The sequence below is a fragment of the Piliocolobus tephrosceles genome, chromosome 8 (assembly GCF_002776525.5).
Source record: "Piliocolobus tephrosceles isolate RC106 chromosome 8, ASM277652v3, whole genome shotgun sequence".
In the NCBI taxonomy this organism is placed as follows: Eukaryota; Metazoa; Chordata; class Mammalia; order Primates; family Cercopithecidae; genus Piliocolobus; species Piliocolobus tephrosceles.
In genome coordinates this window covers 23,703,316-23,729,657 of record NC_045441.1, presented here as the reverse complement: position 1 = coordinate 23,729,657, position 26,342 = coordinate 23,703,316, and the positions used below count along the sequence as shown (strand labels likewise).

At 40.2% G+C, this 26,342-nt stretch overlaps 1 protein-coding gene and 1 long non-coding RNA gene across 6 annotated transcripts in view; one reads left to right on the top strand and one right to left on the bottom strand.

Annotated features, from left to right (window-relative positions):
* NPSR1 (neuropeptide S receptor 1) overlaps positions 1-26,342 on the bottom strand; it is a 239,782-nt gene that overhangs the window by 145,678 nt on the left and 67,762 nt on the right. The gene's annotated exons all lie outside the window — the stretch shown is intronic.
* Positions 9,765-26,342, top strand: part of LOC111526137 — a 171,254-nt gene continuing 154,676 nt past the window's right edge. The window contains exon 1 of the long non-coding RNA XR_002726268.1: positions 9,765-9,822. This is a non-coding gene — a long non-coding RNA (uncharacterized LOC111526137). The remainder of the gene's footprint in view (positions 9,823-26,342) is intronic.

Genomic DNA, 26,342 nt, shown 5'->3' with positions numbered 1-26,342 from the left:
GTTTGATTTTGTCTTTTTATGCCTCCAAAAATGCTCCCTCCTAGCCTTCAACCATAATGCTCCAATTTCCCATTTATTTATTTATTTATCCATCCATTCAAAAACACTTGTTAAATGTCCGTAATGTGCCAGGCACCTTTCTAGGTACAGTGAATAAAGTAGATAAAAATCTTCCTTGGACAGAGTTTCCATTCCAGTGGTGGGATATAGGCAGTAAACATAGTCTGTGTTGGACTAAGGAAACTTGAGTTCGAAGGAGAAGTCCTGGAAGGAGAGATCACTTCAGGGGTCATCCGTATAGAGATACTTTAAAAGCCCCAAGACATGACGAGTACTTAAGTAAATACAAGACTGTCCCTAAGTGCAGAAGGAGATCCAAGCATTGATCTGAGAGGTAGGGACTCTATTAATATGAGAAATATTAATAAGTCAGAAATGAGGGAAGCAACCAATAAAAGAGACTGAGAAGAAGCAGTTCATAGGATCGAAGCAGACCAGGCGAGTTTGGTGGCTAGACACCAAGTACAAAAGTATTTTCAAGAAGAGGGAGTGGTCAGTTGTGTTGAATACTACTGTCTGTTCAAATAATTGACCCTCGGTTTAGAATATGAAAGTTATTGAAGGGTACTTAAACCAGAGCCGCTTAACTGACAAAAGCCTGGCTAGACAATTTGTGTGGGAATGGGAGAAGAGAAATTGACTACAGTGAGTATGGACAATTACTGCAAGAAGCTTTCCTCTAATGGCTGGTAAAGAAATGCAGTACGAGATGGAGGGAAAAGTGGGATGAATATGCTTCTTCTTTTTTGTTTGTGTTTTCAGTGTTTGAGAAAGCACAGCATGCTAAATGTTGATGTTAATAATCAGCAGAAAGAGAAAACTTAATCGGGGTTGGGGGAAGATTTTTGGAGCAAAGATCTGGAGTAGGTAAGAGGTGGTGGTGTCCAAAACATGAGAAAATGGTTTAGCCTTGGCACATGGAGAGTTTACTCATACTTTTTAGGTGAGAGGCAGGGGATATGAATGCTGATGTTGGCAGCAAAGGTATAGAGAGGCCGGGGAATGAGGACATTCCCTTCTGATGCTTCAGCTTTCTCAGTGGAGTAGAAACAAAGTCATCCAGTGGAGGAGAGGACGAAAGAGGAGGTGCTGAAAGTTAGAAGACAGAGAAGGTAAGAAAGAGTTTAGGGCAGTGCGAGATGTAGGATGAAATACTGCTTTCTTATCCTATGAAAATTGCAAATATTTAAAAAATTCTAATGATAATTTTGGAGAATTCAGTGAACCGTAAGGGAATAAGCATACGGTTCCTGGATAGAATCTGTGACTTATTTGAGTTCTAGGTTATTAAACTAAGGAGAGCAAGACCTTATATCTACAAAAATAAAAAAAAAATACAAAAATAAGCTGAGTGTGGTACTGCATGACCATAGTCCTAGCTACTTGGGATCCTCTAGGAGGATCACTAGAGCCCAGAAGTTCCAGGTTGCAGTGAGCTATGATCGCACCACTGCATTCCAGCCTGGGCAACAGAGTGAGATGCTGTCTCCAAAATAAATAGATAGATAAATAAATTGAGTAAGTAAGTAAGCAAGGAGAGTAGGCAGGGGGTGTATATGCGTGTGTGTGTGTGTTTCCAGCTTTGTTCGCCGGAGTGGGTACAAAGAGAGAAAAAGCAGGATTTTACCATGGTTGTAGTTTTGCTAGGTAATATGAAAAGAGGCAGGGTCAAGGAAGTTGAGGATGTGCAAAAGAGACTAATAAAAATGACTGTGGAATTCAATCTGGGTAAGGAGAGAAAAAACAGATGAAGACTGGTACAGCGTAGTACCTGCTGTCAAGGAATTCACAGTATTGTGTGTCAAACACACAAATAGATACCTTTATTATATTGTATTATTATATAAAGACTAGAAGAGATGGGGAGAACAGAGGGGGTGTTTCAGGGAGGAGGGAGTGATCAGATGTGTCAAAGTCTGCTGACCACTTAAACCAAGATGAAGACTGACTTCTAAAGAAACTAAACATGGGTAAGTTATTTGGGTAAATTATTCTTACCCAAAATATAAAAACTAGAGGAAAGTAGAAAGTTGAGAGATGACAATCATATATGTTTTATCACCATCAAAACAACTCTTATTTACATTATTAAATGATCCTTCTCATCCCTGTTTTTAATGTGGGGCTTCATTTTTTTATATAGCTGAAGTTTATGGTGCATATATAATTTTTTATTCTGCTTTTTATTCATTTTGAGATTTTTTTCTGTAGTGTTACAATTTTATTGTCGATAGTTTTTAATGGTACACAATATTGTTTGTGTGGATTTACCATCTGTTATTTAACTGTTCTTTCCATGCTGGATATTTAAGTTGTTTACGGTTTTCTGTTGTTATAAATAGCCCTGTAATGAAAAGCTCTTTGCCAAAAACTTTATCAGCAGTTTCAGATGACTTCCTCAGGGGAGAGTATCAAAACCTTAACTACTGTTTCAAAGAAATGAACATTTGAAAACACTGTTTTAGGATTTTTTTGAAACTAACTAATGAAGCACTACTTTTCATAAGCCCCTTTCTGTTTTCTCTGGATTCTGAGCAGATAGTTCCCACATTTTCAGCTCTTATATTCTAATAATCACTTAATTTATTCTTTGGAGGGAAGGCATAAGGTATGTAGAAACAGATGTATTTCCAAACATATATTGATGTGTTCATTTATTAAGGTCAGCAAAACAGAGGAGGGGAAGACGGCTCCAGGATAATAAACAAGAGAGATGGCCCTGCCAAGAATGGCACCACAAATTTGCCTTTATTTTAGCTGTGTCTTCTGGGGTGGTCTCTTCTCCAGCATGGTCATCTCTGCCTCCACACATGGCTATGCATGGAGACCAGGGAGGGTATACAGTCACCCATGAATCATTTCTCGGGGCCATGACCCTGATGAGGGCCAAGGGAGTGGAGAAACTCTCTTGAGGTTTTACTCATCATCTGTTGTTTTTGCCTACCCTAAAAATATTTCTTCTTCTAATAACACTATCTCAGTTATCGTTCTCCCAACCAGGTCTTCATCCACATGATTTAGGTGGTGGTGACTCTCTTGCTCCTCACCTAGGGTTGTCTCATGACCTAGGACTGGCCAATCAGAGTAGTCCAACCATAGCCATAGTGACTGGTTACTCGCTGTAAGGGTGATGTAAGCCTCGTGCTACTGAGGTCCCTTGTGGGGAGATTGCAAAACACCATCTCAGAAAAAAAGTACAACCAAGAGGGCAAGCTAAATATAAGGCCAGCAGGAGGTGACAGAGAACACACTTGCAGGTAACATGGGTTTTCAAGGAGACTGAAATCTGTTAATTATTATCAAAGTTTGTCCTCATTTAGACCTCCTTCTTGAGAAACACTGTCCTCTGAGGACACTCGTTCCATCTCAGTACTGAAGGAATCATCAATCTAATCTCCCACAGGAGCAAAATCTTCATAATGGGATGCTGCTATTTCAACATCCAGATCTCCCTTCAGAACAAGCACCTTCAGTCAAGTGCTTTTTCTCTTGTGACTTTTGAACAGACTTACTTTTCCCAGCCATAGAAACAATTAGTTTTTGAATAATAGAGGTTTTCCTTGCTGATCGCCACTCCCAGTCTGTGGGCTTTGAGGGCAGGTTAGATTTTGAAGACATTATACCTTAGTGTTTTTTTTTTTTTTTCAAAGCTTGAAATATGTTCAGCTTTGAGCAGATTTTCCATATATTTCATGTTAATATTTTCGACCCTATCATCCAGGCTGTTCAAGACATGCATCTGGAAGTTGAGCCCTGCCTGTTTCTCCATTCCCGTCCATCAGTCATCATCTGTTTCCTAAATGCTTTTTGAATGTATCCACATTTATTGCCTTGTTTGCTTTAGAGTGGCATTCTCAATTCTCACCTTGCATCACAATTATTTGGGGAGCTTAAAAAAATTGATACCCAGATGTCACTCTCAGATATAATTTATCTGGAATGATATTCAACATCAGTAGTTTCAAAAGCTCTTCAGCCATCTCTAATATCTAGCTAAAGTTGAGGACCACTGGATTTGAAGCTACCTTTAGATCTTCATCATCTTTTCAGGGCTACTAAATTAGTTTTCTAAATTGTCAACCTGCCTCCTCCAATCTGGTTTCGTTCCCATCTGTCCTCCATGTCATTTCCAGGGGAATATTTGTAAAACACCAATCTGATTCTGTCACTCCCATGACTATGACTCCTCTGTGACCCTAACCTCTGCATGGCTTTAAAGACAACCTCATTGTCCATCTCCTTAATAGCATCTCTGTCCCTTCCCCCTCCCAGTTTTCTAGAGTGGTACCAAAGTAGTCCTTGGCATTTGTAAGAGAAATCTCTCAAGACAGTTGTGAAACTCCATTTTCTGGAAAGTCATGTAATTTCATCCCATAGAAGGCCATAACTTATAACAGAAAAACTGTGACTTCCACACAGATTCTATAAATGCAAAAATAATGTACTTTAAATAGCAATAACAGTGTACTTTGTCATAAAAATAACCTCCACAAAATATTGCATTACATCTCTGTAGTAACACTGACCAAGAGTGATGAATGATGTTAATTATTCCTATTGAGTCCACATTTATATACAGGTGTGATTAGGAAAAGCCCTCTTTTCACAAAGATAATCTAAATCTGCAAAGAAAAATATTTCCCAAAAATTTGAACTAATTTTTATTTTGCAGGATATGCTATTCCAAAGCCTTGATAGTACTTTTGCTCTGCATGGATTCTTTTTTCTTTCTTTCTTTTTTTTTTTTTTTTTGAGACAAAATCTTGCTCTGTTACCCAGGGTGGAGTGCAGTGGTGTGATCACGGCTCACTGCAACCTCCATCTACCAGGGTCAAGCAGTTCTCCTGCCTCAGTCTCCCGGTACCTGGGATTGCAGGCAACTGCCATCATGCCCAGATAATTTTTGTATTTTTAGTAGAGGTGGGGTTTCACCATGTTGGCCAGGCTGGTCTCGAACTCCTGACCTCATGATCCACCCACCGTGGCTTCCCAAAGTGCTGAAATTACAGGCATGAGCCATTGCACCCGGCCTGCATGGATTCTTATAATGAGTCAGCAACCTGTTAACACTCTGTTAACCACCGTTTCATCTTTCATTTGTCTAATTTTTAAGTTGATGAGCAATTTTTGAATTGGTTCAAGAAATCATTAAAACAGCTTCACAAATCACCTTTACTTTTTCCAAATGCTGTACTTATTCACATTCAAACTTTTAGATGTGTTAATATTTTTCTTCTTTGTCATTTATCCAGAACTTCTCTTTTCTGTCCAAGAACTACCAATTTCACTCTTAATGGCCACCACCATCATTAGGAATTAGCACCCCTTTGTGGCTACTCATTTTGTGAGTTAGCATGCATATATGCTGATAAATACCTGAAGAGAAGTATAGTTGAGATGTGACTGCTGGTGGTCCACAGACTCATTTGCTTGTTTAGTGATGTGTTATGCACCCTACCTTTCAAGTATGGGTGAGTCAATCCAGCCTCAGTAAAATTAAAATTAGTGAAATGTCATAGAGCTCTGGGATCACAAATAGGGCAGTCCAAAAGCAACCCTGCAAGTTCTCCCCGGGTTGCCTGCATGATGAATGAGTGAGGACAATGACTTTTCCCTATGTCAGGAGGTAGGGCTGCACCTGATCTCAACTCCCCCTGAATCTTAAGCTGGCAATGGGTGGCTTTCCTAAGCAGCTAAACAAATGACATCAAAATCATACTGCCTAATGCCCAAGTGGTCCATTTCCTGCCCCACCACTAGCTTCCGCTCACAGGTAAACTTGCTCTATCTATTGATACATTGGAAAGTTGAGCAACTTCTTGATGAGTGAGAAAGGGAACTGGGCCCCTCTTGCAGAAGGTACACTCACGACCTGTTCCAGCATTCCCCAGAGTGAGAGATCAGAGAAATGTGTCCTTTCTTTTCTTGCTGACGTTTTCTTTGTAAGTCTCATCAAAAACCCTGTCTTTAACTCATAACCAGTGAGGTGAATTTCAACCTGAGCCCTGTTACATGATAGGCTTTTAGTATCAGTTGTGAATTCTACAAACTGAGAATCCAAGTGTTGCTTTTTTTTTTTTTTTTTTTTTTTTTTGGGATGAAGTCTCATTCTGTCGCCCAGGCTGGGGTGCTGTGGAGTGATCTTGGCTCATTGCAACCTCCATCTCCTGGGTTCAAGCAGTCCTCCCTGCCTCAGCCTCCTGAGTAGCTGGGATTACAGGCACCCACCATCATGCCCAGCTAATTTTTTTTAGTAGAGATGGTGTTTCGCCATGTTGGCCAGGCTGATCTTGAACTCCTGACCTCAGGTGACCTGCCTATTTTGGCCTCCCAAGGTGCTGGGATTACAGGCATGAGCTACTGTGGCTGGCCTTGTGTTGCTTATTTTTATTATGATGCTATATTGGCCCATGCTGTCTTGTGTTCCTCTCTTTTCGCTTGTTCTGTTCATCTGCCTATAATTTTTCCTTCTTTTGGCCACGTGGAAAACTTCATTTGTTCTTCAAGATTTACCTGTGCACTATTAACCCCTCAGCTCCTGGCCCTCATCTAAAGCAGTGAAAAACTAACCCCTCTTTTGTGCTACTGAAAGATGCAACTTACCTACACAGTTCTCAGCACTAGGGCATTGTTTTCCAAGAATGGCCCACTCTCTAGGAGCCAGCAATTTACCATACTATTTATTTTTTCATGTAAAATCACTTTTTTGAATTACATAAGTAATACATATTGGTGAATAATTAGAAAGTACCCAATATAACCCAGGGATACTTTTACATATTTTGTTGATACCATTTTAGGTTTATTTAATAAAAATGGCCTAATGCACCACCAATATCTTAAAACCTACTTTCTTTTCTTATTGGAAAATTTGGCAACTCATTGTTATTTTTATTTTCATTTATTTAGTTTGTGGCAAAAGTAAACATTTAAAATAGGTTTGCTGGTGAATTGCATTTTTTGTGGGTCTTACTTGTTCCTATATTTGTATTTGTTCTTCTATTAAGTATTTATCTTCTACTTATTGATTTGTAGAAAATCCTTTTTTAGTGAGTATATTAACTCTTGATCAGCTATGTAAATACTATTTATATTGTAAACATTTAAATCCGTTTATAATTTTATTTGTATTAAAAAATCTTTACAATTTAAATTTTGTAAGTTTTATATTTTGCAGTAAAATCTGTTAGTCTTTTGTAAGGATTTCTGCCTTGGTATCATGCTTAAAAAATCTTTTTCTATGCGAGTTATTGAAATTATTTTCCTAAAAATAATTTCATGGCTATATTGGAAACTTTAACCTATTTTAGTATATTCTCTCCCTGTCCCCTCTCCTCTCCTACTTCCTTTGGTGAATGTTTATTAGGTTTTCATTCCGGTCAGGCACTCACTTTTTTTTGGTACTGAAAATGCAGTGAACAAGGATGACATGATTCCTGCCTCCATGGACTTAACATTCTGAAGAGAAAAACAGATAATCGACACAAAACCAAATAGATATAGATTATAATGTCACAGAGTGATAGGTGCTATAATAAAAAATGAAGGAGGAGGAGCTTGAGAATGTGGTGGGGTGTGTCATGCAAATGAGCCAAAATGGCCTCTGTATATTACTCCTGGGTTTATGACTTCTTCACAGTAGGCTGAGATCTGTTAGCTTAAATGCCCACTAGCACCACACTCAAATTTTTACACATCCAAATGTTGTAAACATAACCAAATAAACAGATTTTTAACCATTGAGAGCCTTCCTGCTTTGCATACTCTGCACACCTATGCCCTACATTTGCTGGCCATAGATAAGCCACAAAGTTATAAAGACCTCAAGACACCACTATCCTTTAAAAGAACATTGAGCAGAGATCAGAAACAGACTTTGAGGGAAGACTGTTCAGGTCAGAGGGAACAGCAAATACAGAGGTCTTCAGGCAGCACAGAGTTAAGTGTGTTCAGAAAAGCAGGAACATCAATGTGTTGGAGACTTGATCCCTTTTTTCTCTATTCATTTCAAATGCGCTTAAAAAAATCCTAGGTTCTTATATATATTTGATTTGTTTCTGACCATTAATTCTGTTCCCTTACCAGGAACATTGAATAGATTTTCCATTATTAAACTTTTAAAATGTCACTCAGCAAACTTCTGCAATTTTCTTCATGGAAGTGACCACAATTATTTTAAAGTTTATTCATGACCAGGCACGGTGGCTCGTGTCTGTAATCCCAGCCCTTTGGGAGGCCATGGTACGTAGATCACCTGAGGTCAAGAGTTCCAGACTAACCTGGCCATCATGGTGAAACCCCATCTCTACTAAAAAATGCAAAAATTAGCCAGGCGTGGTGGGCGGGTGCCTGTAGTCCCAGTTACTTGGGAGTCTGAGGCAGAAGAATCACTTGAACCCAGGAGGTGGAGGTTGCAGTGAGTTGAGATTGCACCATTGCACTCCAGCTTGGGTGACAGAGCAAGACTCTGTCTCAAAAACAAAAAACAAACAAACAAAAAAGTTTGTTCATTTGCATTTTGTATTTTGATTGCTCCTGAATATTTAATCTTTTGTTTTTTAAAAATTACATTTTCTAATTGGTTGTTGATAGTGTATAGAAAAGCTAATTGCTGGCCGGGCGCGGTGGCTCAAGCCTGTAATCCCAGCACTTTGGGAGGCCGAGACGGGCGGATCACGAGGTCAGGAGATCAAGACCATCCTGGCTAACACAGTGAAACCCCGTCTCTACTAAAAAATACAAAAAACTAGCCAGGCGAGGTGGCGGGCGCCTGTAGTCCCAGCTACTCGGGAGGCTGAGGCAGGAGAATGGCATGAACCCAGGAGGCGGAGCTTGCAGTGAGCCAAGATCCGGCCACTGCACTCTAGTCTGGGCAACAGAGCGAGACTCCGTCTCAAAAAAAAAAAAAAAAAAAAAAGAAAAGAAAAGCTAATTGCTTTTTATATTTGTTGGTTTTATAATAATCTTCTTTAATTACATGTCTTATTAGGCCCAATGATTTTTCAAAAACAATCTTGTTTTTTTCTTCTTAATCATATCATTTCCAAATTGATAATTTCCTTTTTTCAGTCATATCTTTTATTATGTTGTTTCCTTAATGAGTTGAATTTGCTAAATTACTCAGATAAATTCCTTTAGTCACTGTCAACAAGAGTCAGAGATACAAACTCTTTGTAGGTGTTCACTGGTCTTTGCGATTTTTCACATCTTTCCAGAGAGTGGTCAATTTTTTCATGATCTTTCAATCTTGCGAAAGTCAGGGATTCAACCCCTCTCTGGGACTGAATACACTTTGACTTTTTTATTCACAATGAGATGGAAATTTCAAGGGGCAAAGCGGAAAACCGAGAACAATCAAAAGGTTTCCCTTGTCTTCACTCCATCTCAAGTATAAGGCCAAGCAGTCTGCAGGCATCACTAGCACTGGAAGTACCCTTCATGAGGTTCTCAAACGGTCAAGGTGGTTCTGGACTGTGGGTTGATAAGGCTTCCTGGGAGAGGCTCAGAAGGGGTGTGCTCAGAGCTGAACCTCTGAGTGGGTGATGACTGTAGCAAAGAACAGCTGGGAGGGGTTTGGATTCCTGTATTATAAAGTTCTCAGGTCAGAAATTGTGGGTCCGCTATAAATTCTAAGCTTTCATTCTTCTCTTGGGAGCTGGAGGAGTAAATTTCTCTCTATTATTTCATAGAAATATAAAAGGTAAGAGTCAGGTCAGTCACTGCTGTCTTCATGCCCATCAGTTTCTTGTGAGAAGAAAACCAGTAAGTATAGCTATCACCGGTCTCAAGTCCAGCAGAGGGGTTATTCCCAAGGGTCTTTCATAATACCGAACTGGTAACTGAAATTATTTTCTTCAGATATAATGTCACTCCTGTTTAATTGCTTGGATGGTTCCTGAAAAACCTCAGGTGAACAGAAAAGAGGAGGGGGAGAATTTTCTCCAGTTCCATTTGGCCAGATCAAAGTCCAGTTATTTTTAAAGAGTAAGGCAAGCACGTTTGCTCCACCTGGAGCTTCTGAGCTTTGTCAGGGGCTGAGGCACTGCACGCCTCTCTAGTGAGCATCACTGGCTCAGGTGGGAACTGGCTCTGCCAGCATGCACCCCACATCATGCACCCAGCTCAGCCCAGCCCACCTCCCGCATGCCTCCTTGGCCCAGGATAGATTAGGAGAATGCTCTGACCTCCTGCTCCAGCGACAGGGTCTGGTGCATTTCCTCTGTAACTGGCACCTTATACACCTTTTATTTCCAGGTCTTGGTTTGGGGGTTGAGAATGAAGTTCTGATGGGTATCTCTTCCCATCTCTAAAGGCAGTTTTTTGTTTTTCTTCCCAGATGGTGGCTTTCCATCTCACCTGTTCTGAATTTGGCAAGAAAGCCTCAGTTTTTTTTTTTTTTTACCATATGGATAGCACTCTTTCCTATCATCAGGGGTGTTAAAAAAATCATCTCCTCTATTTTTATGTTATATTATTTCAATAAAGATCTTTGGGGGGGTGGCAGTTAAACTCACATAGGCTCAATTAGTTAAGTTGAAAGGGAAGAAGGGCACTTTAATAGTGTAGTGAGGTGCTTCCAGTCCATGTATTTAAGAGACTGCTTTCAGCTCAAGACTTTATACAAATAAAAATGATCTGTGAGATTGACTGAGCCCATATGCACATCAGAAGAACCACAGGCTCTTTATTGATGTCATGGATTCAATCGCCTGTTCATTCATTTGCTTATTTGTTTGTTGACTGAGTCACTTAAGAGTATTATTGAGAATCATGATCAGCACTGGATGACAAAAGTGAACAAGATATTGTGGTGGTTGCTACATGAACGTATCCAGGTAGCAAAGTGGTGTCCAGCTATACACACATTGTACATATGTCAATGTCCTGATTTTGATATCAAACTAGAGTTATGTTAAATGTTATGCAAAATCCATTGAGGGAAACTTTGTCAGTAATACACCAGGCCTCTATTTTTGTAACTTCCTTTGAATGTATTGCTTTTACAAAATGACTTTTTAAAAAGTGAACAAGATAAACATGATCACCCTCCTGGAGAGCCTGTTTATAAATGAATTGTAAAAGGCTGCACATGTGTGTGAAGATAGCCTCCACTCCTTTTGATCTCCCAGCTTTATTAAAATATAATTGGCAAATACACATCATTAAAAAAATAAACCTTATTTTTCAGAGCAGTTTTAGGTTCACGGCAAAATCAAGTAAGTGCAGAATTTCTGTATGCTGTCTGCTCCCACGCATGCACAACCCTGACTCCCCGCTATCAATATCCCCTACCAGAATGGTACATTTCTTACTATTGATGAACCTATATTGACACATCATCATCACCCGAAGTCCATTGTCTACATTAGGGTTCACTCTTGGTGTTGTATACATCCTATGAGTTTAGAAAAATGTACAATGACACATACACACCCTTATAATAACGTCTGAAATTGTTTCACTGCCCTAAAAGTCCTCTATGCTCTGCCTATTAATCCCTCCCCCTCCCTAATCCCTGAAAGCTGCTGAGTTTGTTTTTCTTTTTTACTGTCTTCATAGTTTTGTTTTTTCCAGAATGTCATATACCTGGGAATCATAATATGTAGCCTTTGCAGATTGACTTCTTTCAATCAGTAATATGCATTTAATTTTCTTTCATATCTTCATGGTTTGATAGCTCATTTGTTTTTAGTGCTGAATAATATTCCATTGTCTGGATATACTCTAGTTTGTTTTTCCATTCATCTACTGAGGACATTTTGGTTGCTTCCAAGTTTTGGCTGTTACGAATAAAACTACTGTAAACATTCATGTGCAGGTTCTTGTGTGGGCATGAGTTGCCAGTTCATTTGGATAAATACCAAGAAGTGTGATTGCTGAATTATATGGTAAGAGTATGTTTAGTTTTGTGAGAAACAGCCAAACTGTATTCCAAAGTGACAGTCCTATTTCTCATTCCCACCATCAGTGAATGAGAAATCCTGTTGTTCCACAGCCCCACCAGCATTTGGTGTTGCGGGTGTTCTGGATGGTGGTCATTCTAAAAGATGTGTGATGCTATCTCATTGTTGCTTTAATTTGTGTTCCCTGATGACATAGGATGTGGAGCATCTTTTCATATGTTCATTTGCCATCTGTGTATCTTTATGGGTGAGGTCTTTTACCCATTTTTAATTGGGCTATTTGTTGTCTTATTGTTGAGTCTTGGGAATTCTGTGTATATTTTGTACCATAGTTGTATTTGTCTGTTCTCACACTGCTAATAAAGACATACCTGAGACTGTGTAATTTATAAAGGAAAGAGGTTTAATTGACTCACAGTTCCACATATGATTTAGAGGCCTCTCAATCATAGTGGAAAGTGAAGGAGGAGCAAAGTCACATCTTACATGGCAGCAGGCAAGAGCGCTTGTGCAGAGGAACTCCCATTTATAAAACCATCAGATCTCGTGAGGCTTATTCACTACCACGAAAACAGTATGGGGGAAACTGCCCCCATGATGTAATTGTCTCCACCTGGTCCCACCCTTAACACATGGGGATTATTACAATTCAAGGTGAGATTTTAGTGGGGACACAGCCAAACCATATCAATAGTCCTTTATCAGATGTCTGTCTTTTACCAATACTTTCTCCCAGCCTGTGGCTTGTCTTCTCATTCGCTGGATCCATTTCCTTTTTACTAACAATCTGGTGATAACAGCTGGTATGGGGCAGAAAACAGTCTCTCCACTAGATTTTGCCCATGTTCTGGGGACCTCACTGTGTTGTTAGCTACAGGAGCAGTTCTGTGTGAGGGCTGTGCTTGGGAGCAAAGGCTCTGGGATGTGTTAACTTATATATGAGTCTTGGTTCCACTGTCTATGAGGTGTACAGCCCAGGTAGATTACTTAGTATCTCTGTCCTTTAGTATCCTCAATCGTAGATGTCTTAAAACCAACACTTACCAGCTAGAGTTGTTGTCAAGATAGTGTGATCTTATCCTGGTAGAGGATTTGGGACAGTTGATGGGACATAGTAAATTTTACATAAATGTTATTATGGATATTCAGACATGCCTTCGTGACATCACTTTGGCTATAGTATCTTAATTATTAAGTTTTAGTTTTACAAGTATTTTCCCCTCTTGGAATATGTGTGATTCCAGCCGTGGTTATGAAAGTTGTAACTGCCTTCACCCTCTGGCAGCAGTGTTCTGAGAGCTCTGTGTGTGTGTGAGTCTGTGTGTGTGTCTGTGTGTGTGTCTGTGTGTGTGTGTGTGGGGGTACTTAGAAGGGTTTCAGAGGTCCGTTTCATTTTTTGTTCCTTTTCCATGTAGAAATTAAATGGATCATCCATTGAGTAGCTTGGTAACACTTTGCTGTCTATTACCATTGAACGTTTCCCTCATCTCACCCCACAGGCTACAAACATTTGGGGTTTTATTTAATCAATTTTTCCAACAAATTGAGGACTTTGCTACATTGTGATAATACTTGTTTTGTACTTTACATGTAATATAATGATGACAGTTATCACTCCTATTTATTGGTCACCTCCTGTAACCTAGATACTATGAAACACTTTTCTTATATCACCACTCTCCATTTTAAGAGCAGGTAAGTTGAGGCTTCGCCAGTGAATTGACCTGCCAAGTTCACCCAGCTGATTAGACGTAGAACTGGGATTTGACCCCAGACTCTGTGACTCCAGGCTCTTCACCACAATGCACAGACCACCAGATACTCCACTCCAGAGATTCCCAAAGCATTGTCCCAAAAGCACATGAGGAGGAATAACTTTGAAGGGGAAATTAAAACAAATCCGTCTTCTTGGGTCCCACCTCAGATCTAGGAATCAGGCTGTCGTCTTTCTCTCCCTCTCTGAACCTATCTTTTCCCCACAAATGTTTCACACTTTATCAGAAGGAAGAAACCTTCCAGATCCTGGGAAGAGAAAACAGATGTCAGGAAATAAAGCTATGTGAGCTTATGGGTAGAAATGAATAAGTTTACATCCGACTATGAACAAAGGCTGCTAAACTCTAGGGAGAAAGTTATGTAACATGCATTCTTTCTCTAGAGTTCTCAGATTTATTTTTTTGAATCTGTTTCTGTGGCAATATGGCTACACTGTTCAGAAGTTTTCCTTTATGCTAGCTATACCATTTTTCAAGATCTAGTTATAGGAGATAATAAAAAGAAAGTCAATATTAATTATGCTTTTGGAGAAACGAGCTAGTAATTCAGGTTTGGGTGATTTTGAAAGCAAAGGTGAAAGTGAAAGTATAATGGATGATTTCCTTTATGGATAACAACATATTTATTTAAAATAAAAGACTAACTCAGTGTGGAAGGTAGACGGGTTTTGGTTCAACCAAATGGATAATTTTTCTCTCTGACATCTGTAGAAATTGAGTCAGCTTCTTCATGTGATTGTTATAAAGATAGAGATATATATTAATAACAGAGCCTGACAAGCAGTAACATTCGTATTATTTTATTATAATTATTATCACTATTATTGTTATAAATTATAGCTGATAAAAAGTGCTGAGCTGGGTGCAGTGGGGGTGCACACCCATAGCTCCCGGTGCTCCAGAAGCTGAGATGGAGGGATTGCTCGAGCACAGGAGTTCAAGTCTAGCCCGGGAAACATCCCTCTCTCAAAAAAAAGGCTGAATAGAGCAAGCGCAAAATAATTTTTTGGTAAAGAATTTCAATGGAGATTTGAAATGGAAATCCCAGTGACCTATTTCTACTTCAAATGAATCTGCTAAACACAGATAATTACAGTTCATATTTATTTATTTATTTTTGCTATTTAGAAATCTTGTGCCCCCTTCCTCCGGCACAGAAAGGATGCTTTGTTCAAATTCTTAGGTACTTAGTGTCCTCAGGGAGATCCTGTCAGCGTGATGACTCTTCTTATTTTGACAGGAGCTCCAATCTGTTAGATGATATTTTGAAGCAGGTCTTTGGGGAAGGGACACCTAGACCCAGTGAAGGTCATGGTGATTATTATTGGAAAATGGGACATCGCTCTGCTATTGTAAGTAATTGGTGTCAAATGAAATCTTCCTAGAAATAGTAACTGTGCTGTGCTTGGCTGATCCTGGATTCCCAGAAGTTCTCCGTTCATGAGTAAATGAGGCACGTAACAGAGAATAACCCCTTTCTGCCAAGCAGCCTAGCACTGAGCAGCATTATCTGGGGATTGCTGCAGCCAGGATGGATGGATTTGCTCTGGCTTAATTTGTTCACAGGTTCCAGGGGGAGCAGTGCTTTTCTCTCCCTTTAAAAATGTTTATTCAAATTTGGTGACTCTGCAATTTGGCTGGGAAAGGCCACTGGGAGACAGGTCAAATAGTGGGACACTCACTTCAGGCTAAAATGGCCTTCCTCACCTCTCCAGCTGGCTGACTCTTCGTTATCCTTTAAAACTCAAAGGAGGTATGATTTCTTCTAAGAGGCCTTGCCAACTCCTCCCAGACTAATCTTCCAGTGGCTCAAGACACTTCCATCCACGTCGATGCTGACATATGGAACTGTCATTATCTGCAGCCACACTCTCATATCTAATGGATCTCCAACCCCATCAGCTCCTCATCTTAGAATAGCTCAGGTCTGCCCACTTTTGTCCATCTTATTGCCATTGTCTGGATTTAGACTGCCATCACCTCTCACTTTGTTTGCTTCAATTACCTTCTCTCTCATACTGGCCCTTGCAATTCTGTCTCTACCCTTACAAATCTAAATATGTCATAGCCTTGTTTAAATCCTTTACATGTAACTTCCAGAAAAACTAAAAATCCAGATGAGCCCCAAACAAATTAAAATAAAACAGAACATAATAAGTGTGCAAAATCTTTTCCTCCAGATATAACAACTGTTAAAATTTAGCTGCAGAGATTTATATACCTTATTTTCTATTTATATGCATATAGACATATTTTTCCAAAGTAGAATTGTACTATAGTATTTGGTTATAACTTGCTTTTTTTTTGCATATACCACATATTACAATTTATTACCCTATGGATAGATTTTATCCACATTATTCTATTATGTTTCATCATAGGTATGTTTTGTCCATATAAGCAACAACATCATTGTTTTGTCCTTATATTCTTTAACGTTTTTCACTTTGTAATGAATATTGTAAATTACACCCTCGTTTAGAAACTATTATACCCATCCTTAAATAATTAATTGGGAATTTTTTTTACTAATAAAACCGTTCCATCTTTTTCTTTCTCTTTCTTCTCCTTCCCCTCCTCTTCCCCCTCCTTTTCTCTAAAAAATAAAATAAAATAAAACAAAAGGAATGTTGATTTAAGGATGTATACATTTATATATATTATTTTCCTGGTATAATGTTTGTAATATCATTTCAGTTTAAGCTACATTGTACCCATTATGCTTATCTATATTTTAATAATTTCAGAATTTCTATACCATTATTTCTTTAGTCCTAGAACTTTAATTCTGTTCCAGCTCTCCATTGGTTCTGGAACACCTTTAACTATTTTTAAGCATTTAATATTAATGTCATCTTGTTAAAAACTGTTGCTTTCTTACATAAATTTGGCAGCATATGAAATTTCTGAGCCACAAACTATTCTCTTAGAACTATAGATGTTGTTCCACAATGTTTTGAAATATTTGTTTTTACAAAGAAATCTAAAGTCACTGTGCATATTATAAATACATAATTTTGTGCTACCTAAAACCTGGGGGCCTTTTTCTTTAACCTTTGTAGTTGCAGGGACTGGCATGCAATAGGAATAATATAAGTGTTAGTTGGGAGAATGAATGAAAGTGCTTTGGCAAGATGTGATGGTGAAGGTGGGAGGTAGGGTCTCATTCTAATTACTATGCTTGAAAATGGTGAGCCCTGGAAATTTGCTCACATAAGACTCCTCCCTGCTCTTTTATTAAGCTCAGGAAGTGTTTCTTCTATTGTAGGTTTGATTCTGCTTCTCTTCCATTTATTCCTGTTTCTCTTCCAGGAACACTCGTTGCTATCTTCCATTCGTATTTCGTTGTTTTCATTTCCTTATCCTTTCCTTTGACATTCTGGAAATGTGTCTCAAATTTGTCTTTCCAGGAATGGACTGGATTTTATGCATCATGAATTGCGCGTGTTTTGGTCGTTATTGCCTCAAGTATTGCTCCCTGATCATTCTTGTTCTTTCTTACCATCCTATTCCTTTACCCTCCCTGCCTTTTGGCTTATGACACTGTTCCTATTTATGTCTTCCTACAACTTTGCATGACAGTAAAACATTTCCTTGAAATATATTTTTCTAGTCACTGAGGTATTAATATATGTGTGTGTGTGTGTGTATATATATATATATATATATATATATATATTTTTTTTTTTTTTCCAGAGATATCCTTTTCTTTTAAGCTTTCCAGATGTTGTTCCTTTTTCTTGGTGTAACGTGTACTTCTACAGGTCCAAATTATTTATGGCTTCTCTATTTTTCTCAAAAATAGTATCCAGATTTCTTTTCAGATTTGACAATTAGAAACAGATATGTGAATAAAGTACTCTTGTCCCTGCTTTCTGTTCATTCATACAGTGAACAAATAAGACTTTTTCCTGACATGCATCTGGAGGCAGGTCAAAGCTCCAGGCCAACTCCAAAGTTCTTTTGGGGTCTCTAGCCAACAGAAGGTTTCTTCTTCAATTGCCTGACTCTTCAGGACTCTTAAATACTGCAGTTAAGTACATGTACACTCACTCCACATCCCACATCACACACACCAAACCCCATACATCACACATAACTCAACATGGTGCTGTTATCAGAGGACTTCTCCCAACTCACATATTAAGGGCTTTATTTGGGGAACTACACATTGCATCATATATTGTATCTGCCCCTACATCCTGCCCATATTTCCTCCTGGGACTTTTTTCCCTTCCAGAAAGTCGAGACTGGTATAGAGTCCACATTCTGCTTGCCTCACAGTCTGGTAGCATCTACAGCTTAGCACCCCCTACTCTGGTGGGCCAGATCCCAGCACACAGGGCTCCATGCTTCTGCCTTGCCTTTGTCTGGCTCCTTTTTTTTTTTTTTTTTCTTTTTCTTTTCTTCTTCTTTTTTTTTTTTTTTTTAATGAATTCTTGTTCTGTTGCCCAGGCTGGAGTGCAGTTGTGCAATCTCGCTTCCCTGCAACCTCCACCTCCTGGGTTTAAGCAATTCTCCTCCCTCAGCCTCTTGAGTAGCTGGGATTACAGGCACACACCACCACACCTGGCTAATCGTTGTATTTTTAGTAGAGACAGGGCTTCACCAGTTGGTCAGGCTGGTCTCGGTCTCTTGACCTCATGGTCTACCCGCCTCGGCCTCCCAAAGTGCTGGGATTACAGGTGTGTGCCACCACGCCTGGCCTTGGCTCCTTTTTTTTTTTTTTTTTGTGAAACTAGTCTAAGTGTGACATGGGTATGGAGGGCTCCTTGGCTTGGTGTTTCCTAATGCAACTCCATCTGCCTTACAATTAGTGTCGGTTCCTCTCTGATTCTGACATTAGACTGTCACTGGTGGTTTTCCATAGTAATGAGTTTTCATTTTTTCCCATCTTTTAGAAGTGAGAAAATGGGACAGGTTGCACTGAGGGCTGTTAGCCAGACACAGTCTCGAACTGGAAGTCCATCTAGATGTTTTGCATAAGAGAATGGAAACAATCTGTCTGTGATTTAGGGACATACTCTGGCAGCAATATGGGAATACATTTTGAATCCTCATTAACAAAACAGGTATGAAATATGTATTTAGTAAGGTACCAGCTATATGAAAAATCCATTTCTTATTTCCCATAATGTTTCTGAAACGTCTTAGCAGTGCATAGAGACAGCATGTCATCATTATCTAGGGACATTGTGTTATTGCATTTTTCCTAGGGAAGATCTTTTCTAGGTCACCTGCTGCTTCACTAAAGCTCTGACCAATCTAGCTTGCTAACCTGTGACTCCATTTTCCTAAGTCCTGAGAGAGAAAAATGCTTTGCAGCAAATTATGCCAGGCGTCCGTGTGTCTAAATGAAAAAAGGGAAAAGCCTCCCTCCTTCCCTCTGTTGAGAACTGCAGGGTCCACAGATGCATGCACAGCATATACTGTGAGGGCATTTACTGTCCCTTGGGTTGCTTTGATAACTGGCCAGGTTGCTGTTCTATTTTTCCACTTTCTATTAATCCTCCTGCAGGCAGTTATTAGGTATTGAGTGCTCACACACCCCTGGCATAGTCACCACACACCATTAGCTCCGGATAAACTTCCAGAAAAAAGTCTATCCTCCACTTCTCTCAGCTTCCTGCCAACCCTGGACACCTTCTCACCAAGCCAGCAGGACAGGGAAAAGCCTGGGCTTTAAGATCAAACAAACACTGCTTCAAATTAGGACTCTGTCACTTCCTGTCTATCGGGCACTTTGCTGAGTATGTGATTTCCCATCTGTAAAACAGAGTAAGATGATTATCTCCCAATCTTTCTATGTTATGTGTTTGAATTAAATAAGGTCCTCTCCATGAAGTGCTTGGACTTTATTTCAGTTTTACAAAGGAAGTTTCAGAAAAATGTCATGACTTTCCCTTTTGGTGCAGCTATTAGGAGACAGATCCTGCTACTTCTCAGTCCCTGCCCCTCAGCTGCTGCCCCTTTGGGTTCCAGATTCACAAACACAGAAGCTCAGCAAAGAAACCCGCAACTGCTTTATCCTTTTGCTAGTCCATAATTATTCTGCAAACACCAAGATTCCTTGATCTTTAATGTAGGCCTACCCTTAACCAGGAAGAGGATGTATTGACCTTCCTGTTGGGCCCTGGAGACTTTCCTGAGGCAATCACCTAAAACAATCCTCTAAAACAGAGGTCTTTGTCAGGGCCTCCTGTGGGGTCTGCAAAATCAAAACTATTTTTACAACAATCCTGAGCTGTCCTTTGTCTTTTTCACTCTCATTCTCTCTTGTGTGTAGAGTGGAGTTTTCCAGAGGCTGCATGGTGAGTGATTATCACAGCTGAATGGAAACAAACAACGAAGAGATTTGCAAAAATGTGAACAATGCAAGCTGCGTTTTTGTCATTTTGGAAAATGTGAGTTATTTATCATAACGTATTACATTTATGTTAACATTTTATTATTGTTATTTACAATGAATTTATAAATAATATTTTTAAAGAATTTTCCACTTTAACTTAAAATGATAAATATCTGTAGAGATCAGTTAATCCACATCCTCAAAAATTCTTTGGGGTTCTCAATATTATTTTTAACAGCATAAACTAGACAGTTAAAAACTACTGTCCTAAAATATGTCATCAGGATGAGGTACAGTTGGATTTCCCATCTATTGTGTTTATTCCTGTGCTTATACACCCAGGAGGGTGACAATGGCATTTTTACTGGTTCAGGGGATTCCAGATACTTTGAGTAAAGAGGAGGGCAGCCATTTGACTTGTCTGATGGCACTCAACATTCTCCAAGCAGGATGTGTCCTCATGAAAATGCCTTTGCTGATGGAGCTCAGGCCTGCTGAATTTGCAAACTGATTAGCTATTGTTCACTGATGAGCAGCACTCAAATGACCATTAAACACTCTGCAATCCTAGGCTTGGAAGCTGTCCTCTTCCAAGGTGAGACCCTGAAGACCCTACTGGGCTTCATGTTGAGCATAGCCAGTTGGGAGCAGGAGAAGAAGTTCTGTGCCAACTGGTAACTCCTTAGTGACTGTCTCTGGGGGTCCCAGGGTTCTCATTTGGATCATTTTCCCTCTCAATTGCTTCTCAAATGCCCAAGTCTTTCACCATCTTATATTTCCCCGTCACCCTTTAGAAAAGGAACCCGAGAAATTAATTTAAACTGAGGTATACTAACTGATAAGATTTGTTATATGGCTGGGTGCTGTGGCTCACGCCTGTAATCCCAGCACTTTGGGAGGCTGAGGCAAGCGGATCACCTGAGGTCGGGAGTTTGAGACCAGCCTGACCAACATGGAGAAATCCTGTTGCTATTAAAAATACAAAACTAGCTGGGCATGGTGGCACATGCCTGTAATCCCAGCACTTTGGGAGGCTGAGGCAGGAGAATCACTTGAACCCGAGAGGCGGAGGTTGTGGTGAGCCGAGTTCGTGCCATTGCACTCCAGCCTGGGCAACAAGAGCAAAACTCTGTCTCAAAAAACAATCAAACAAAAAAGACTCATACATCCTCTCCCTGGAAATTTTGTATTTTAGCAAATGAATGTGTCCTATCTTCTAGAATTTTAGACATTAGAAAGTGAGTAAAATGTCCTTGGCAGTGAGGACTTCCTGGTGTTTATTAAAGCATTCCAAGGCAGGGACTGCCTCACTTCTTCACCTCTAGGGGAAGCACTCATTAGCAGAGCAGTGACTGTAGGACTCCGTGTAATCTGCCCCTGACACTCTAGTCTTGGTGTAAAGCAGACAATGGCCGTGGCAAGTTGAGACTTGGGATACCCAGAGGCTGAAAAGGAATTAGGACCCTTCAACTGTGATGCTCCCATTCCAAAGTGGCAGGAATTGCACAGTAGGTGTAGAAAGGGGAGAAGTGGCCTGGGTTGGACACTTAGGTAGGAGGAGAGAAAGGATTGTGAGGGGATACCTGGCCAGAGGTTTAAACAATCCTGGTAAAATCATAATATTCAATGAATTCATCATTCATTGAGGACTCACGTATCAGACATGGTGCTAAGAACTTTCTTCATGATCCACTGTAATTTTCATACTAACCTCATGAAAAGGGAATTGCTTTTGTCTCTATTTGACAGATGAAATAATTGAAGCAGAAAGAAGTCAAGCAATTAACTTGCAAGATCTCCCAATAGAAAGCAGGAGAGCAAGGATTTGAACCAGAAAGTCTGTGTCTTGATCCTGCTCCCAATATGTACACTCTTCTGCTCTTCTTAAGTCAAAGTCGAAGTCGGAAGGCAGTGATTTCCCAATAATGCTCAAATTTTTCCCTGCCACCAAGTATAGTGTCTGGAGGGCTGTGTTATTTGCTATCATTTTATGGGCTAATAATTATATGTCTGTCCATTTCCTCTTTTGGAAGATGAATGGCAGTGCTTTTGTATAGTCATCTCGTGGTCCAAGCGGCAACACTCTCCAGCGACAGAGTTTAGAGCATGCTTTTCATCTCAGGTGTGTTTTCCAATAAGTGGGCACTGAGGCATAGATTGCCCATTTGCATACTGAGTCCTGGGCTCATCCCAAGCATAATTTATTGTACATCCTGGTGGTCTCAGCTCTGGAGGCCACCCTCTTTCCACTCTTTCCCCAAGGCTTTTATCCTTCCTTCTTTGAATATAACCAATACCATCTGCCTCATTCTGACTTTTGTCTTCCCTTGACTTTCTTCCCATGGTAGTACATCCTAGAACTCCATCTGCTAACTACTTCCAAGCTGAACATAGAGGTTCAGCTTCCCAAGTGCTATTCACCACCCAGGTGCTGCTCCTCACGGAGCAGCCATGTGGTAGCCTGAGCATCATGGTGCCCCTGTGCTAGCTACAAAGATGAACCCAGCACATCTTTGGAGTAACAAAATAGGTGAGGCTTATGATACCTGCAGTAGCACACAAGCTCCAAATGCAGCTATTTTGTATTCAGGCCTGCTTTGATCTGAGGACTCTACCATCTCAACACGTGGTCTCCATACAGCTCAAAGCAGAGAGACAACCATCTAATAGGGGCTTTTCATAGTCTCAGTCTGGGGGTGACATAGTCCCTTCAACTCACATTTCATTGGCCTGAACACATCACATGACCCCATCCATGGGATACTGTGAACATGTGACATTACTTCTGCCACAAGTTTAAGATAAGGCCAGACAGAAGGTTCTGTAGGACTGACTGACAATTCCTTGGTAGAGGTGCCAAGCATGTGAGGGTTTTCTAACTCAAATGTTTTGCCATTTGGGCTACCTTATAAACCACTTGGGCCTCATTGGCTGTCAAAAAGAGAATTTCTTTGGGAGAAAAACTTTCTGGACTCACATTCTCATCTGCTTAGTTCAAGAGCAATGCTGGCTTGGGATAGCATAGCCTTTCCATATTTGAGTTTCCTGATTTTACTAAACTAGGTCACTTTTCTTTCTCTGCCTTTCAAGCAACCCAAATTATGAGGCCATCCTATCTCTGCTATATTCCGAAGCCTCAGCCAGACAGAGCAGAACCTGCCACAGTGCAGAATTCCTGCTCTGACAGCCAGGCTCCTCTCATGCTCTTTCTCACATTAGGTGTGCTCAGTTAATCCTCCTTCAGAAAGAGGGAGCATAATGGAACTTGTCTTTTGTGTTAATTTGGGCACACATCATTACTGTGAAGTGTACTGGCCTGGAATGTGGGGTGGTGTTTCTTTCCAGAGATCACTGCTGCAGGGCTGAGATGGGAGATTTGTAATCCTGGTACAATTTCTTATAGATATGCTTGTGATCTTACATCCTTCCAAATAATAGCAAATCTTCATTCATTTGGTTCCTGGTTTCTATGGCACTTTTCAATGCACAGCTAAAGTCCAGGGCAGCCCACCTACCCACCTAGCCCTGACCCTGGCTCTGTTTCACTTCTGAGGTGGGTCAGGGGCAATTGATTGGGTCTAGGATGAGTAACCTATGGACCCCCACTAGGTACGTGAGCCCAGCTTGGAGCTCACAGCCCAGCTCTGGTAGCGGGCACTTACCTTCTCCTCAAATTCATCTTCCAGGAGATCTATCATCTTTGGAAACTGAGGGAGCCTTGTAGATGCTCTAATATGTGAAAGTCCTTCTACAGGAGAGTTTTATGGTCACTTCTGAAGTGCACCATTGGGTTGACTTATCCTTAACTTGTGTTTCTATTTAGGCTTTACAGTGGGATTTCTACAACCACAGCCAAGTACTGGCCCATTACACAGTTCCAGACATGTGGTCACTAGTCTCCAAAGATGGCCCCCAGTGAGCCATGTTTCATATTATTCACACCCTTGTGTGGTCCCCTCTCCTTGAACCCTGGCTGGAGCTGGGACTCATGCTTGACCAATGGAATGTGGCAAATGGACATTTCATAATTTCAGAACCTGGGTCATAGGAATCCTTGCAGTTTTCACCTGGTCCTCTTGGAACCTAGGTAGCACCAGCCAGGGGGTTCTGGAGAGGTTCAAGTGAGGGGGAACTGGGGAACTTGCTTGGCAATCTTTGCCAGACTTCCAGCAGACAGCTGGCACCAATGTGCCAGCAGTGCCAGTCAAGCCATTTCTGGCTGAGTCTCAGACAGCATGGAGAAAAGATGAGCTGCCTCACTGTATCCCACTTGAATTCTTGACCCTCAGAAACATGAGAGACAATAAACTGATGTTTTGAGCCACTAATATTTGGGATGGTTTGTTACATAGCAATCAACGACCGGAACAGGGACACATGTTCATGTTAATGATGTTCCCTGGATGTGTCCAGTGGACATGGTGCCTGGCACATAGTGCCCTGTGGGTTTGAGATCCTGTTTCTTGAAATTTCTAGAGGGACCCAGGACAGGCCTGGGATGGGCCTGGGTCAGATGGTTAGTTTTCCAGATTTCCCATCTCCCAGCCATGGACTGTGCAGAGCTTTGCCAGCAATAGGCTTATTTGGGAAGCCTAGTTCCATGCTTTGGAGTTGGAGCCTTGACTTCTGCACAGGAGAGTGAAAACACTGGCCTCTAAATATTGCATTTGGATCCCCACTGTGCTCTGCAGAGCTTCAACTCCCACAGCCTTCCCACTAAAGATTTGCCCTTCATTTCTGACACCTAGAAATTTCACCTTCTGCCTTTGACCTAAATCATTAATATTTAAAATATACATAATATTACTATGTATAAATAATAAATTTCTAATTTTGAGTGAGGTTACTGATGGCCTACAAAGGAGAAATTCTAGAGGCTGCTCCATCTGACATTTTAACTTGAATTCTTGATGTTTTTTCTAGAATATTTTTGGGTATTTTCCCCCTACATCATAGGACTGTGCTAGCAAAACTAAAAGAGGCAAACTCATTTAGAAAAGTGAGATTATGTCCTTGGTTTCTAAATTATTTAATTCACAGTTGTATTCTATTGTTCCTCCAGGACAGATCTGACAATTGAAATTCTGTTTGCTGTAGGAACCAGGGATGGTGGCTCCTGATCAGAACAGTACCCGTTTTGCCCAGTCTGTGTTCCTTCTCAACAACCACGGAAGGGCGGTGTCCTTAAGATTACACCTGCTTGTAATCCACCTCTAACAGACAACAGCTAATGGAGCCTGACAGCTCACATGGATCGCCTAGATAATGTAGAGGGCTTTTTTCCCCCCATTTAGATTTTAATAAAACTAGCAGAAGGAAATTCAAGCTGTACCATTCAGTGAAAGAATTAATATAATGAAATGAAGCCTTTTGACAGATACCCAAATGAGCACATGGCTACCATGGCAAGAAAATGGAGAGAAAAATAATTATGGAAGAAAGGAAACTGCAGACAGAGCTGAGATGATTATTAGAAGTCCACTGAGAAATGAATAAAGGATTTTTTCTCAGAAGTAACTAAGTATCCTTTTTTAAGTACCCAACTTTTATTTAGACTTATAAGCTTAAATACCTCTCTGTTTAGGTTCCTCTGCTCAAAGATTTCAGGATTGACCCAGTGGTCTAATTTATTCCATTCCAACTCCTGCTCCTGGGTGTTGGAAGATTCCATAGACTGGCCTCAACCTACTCCTAGACCAGTGGTTCTTAATTTTTGAATCACCAGGTACTTTATAAATTGTGGATGCCTTCAAACAACAGAAGAATAGATGGAACATTGTAACTAACTGCATGCTCATTGCACCACTGTGTCTATATTATTAGGCCAATTACTCAGTTTTCATAATTAAATTAATTTGAATTTTGAATAAAATAACTTTGGCTACAGTAAAAAGAAGGCATAAAAAAGCACAACAACAAAGAAAACATGAAAAATGGAAAAGTAGAGTGGAGAAGGCAGGAAAGTCTTATAGTTGAGTATCTGTGGTCTCTGACGATTAACTAAATTAATATTATGTAAGTATATACCATGTATTAGAGCTCTGTTGTATGCTGAGTGCAAGGGGGAAAGCGATTGTATAAAAACTAAAACAAAACAAAACAAACCCAGTCCTTGATCTGCAGTGGTTCACAGTGGGAGAGAGAACATAAACAAGCATCTTTAATACAAAGCAGATTGTGAACACTGAAATGGCAAAGAGAAATACCAATAAATAATTATGGGGAAATAGGGATCAGATCATATGAGGATATTTG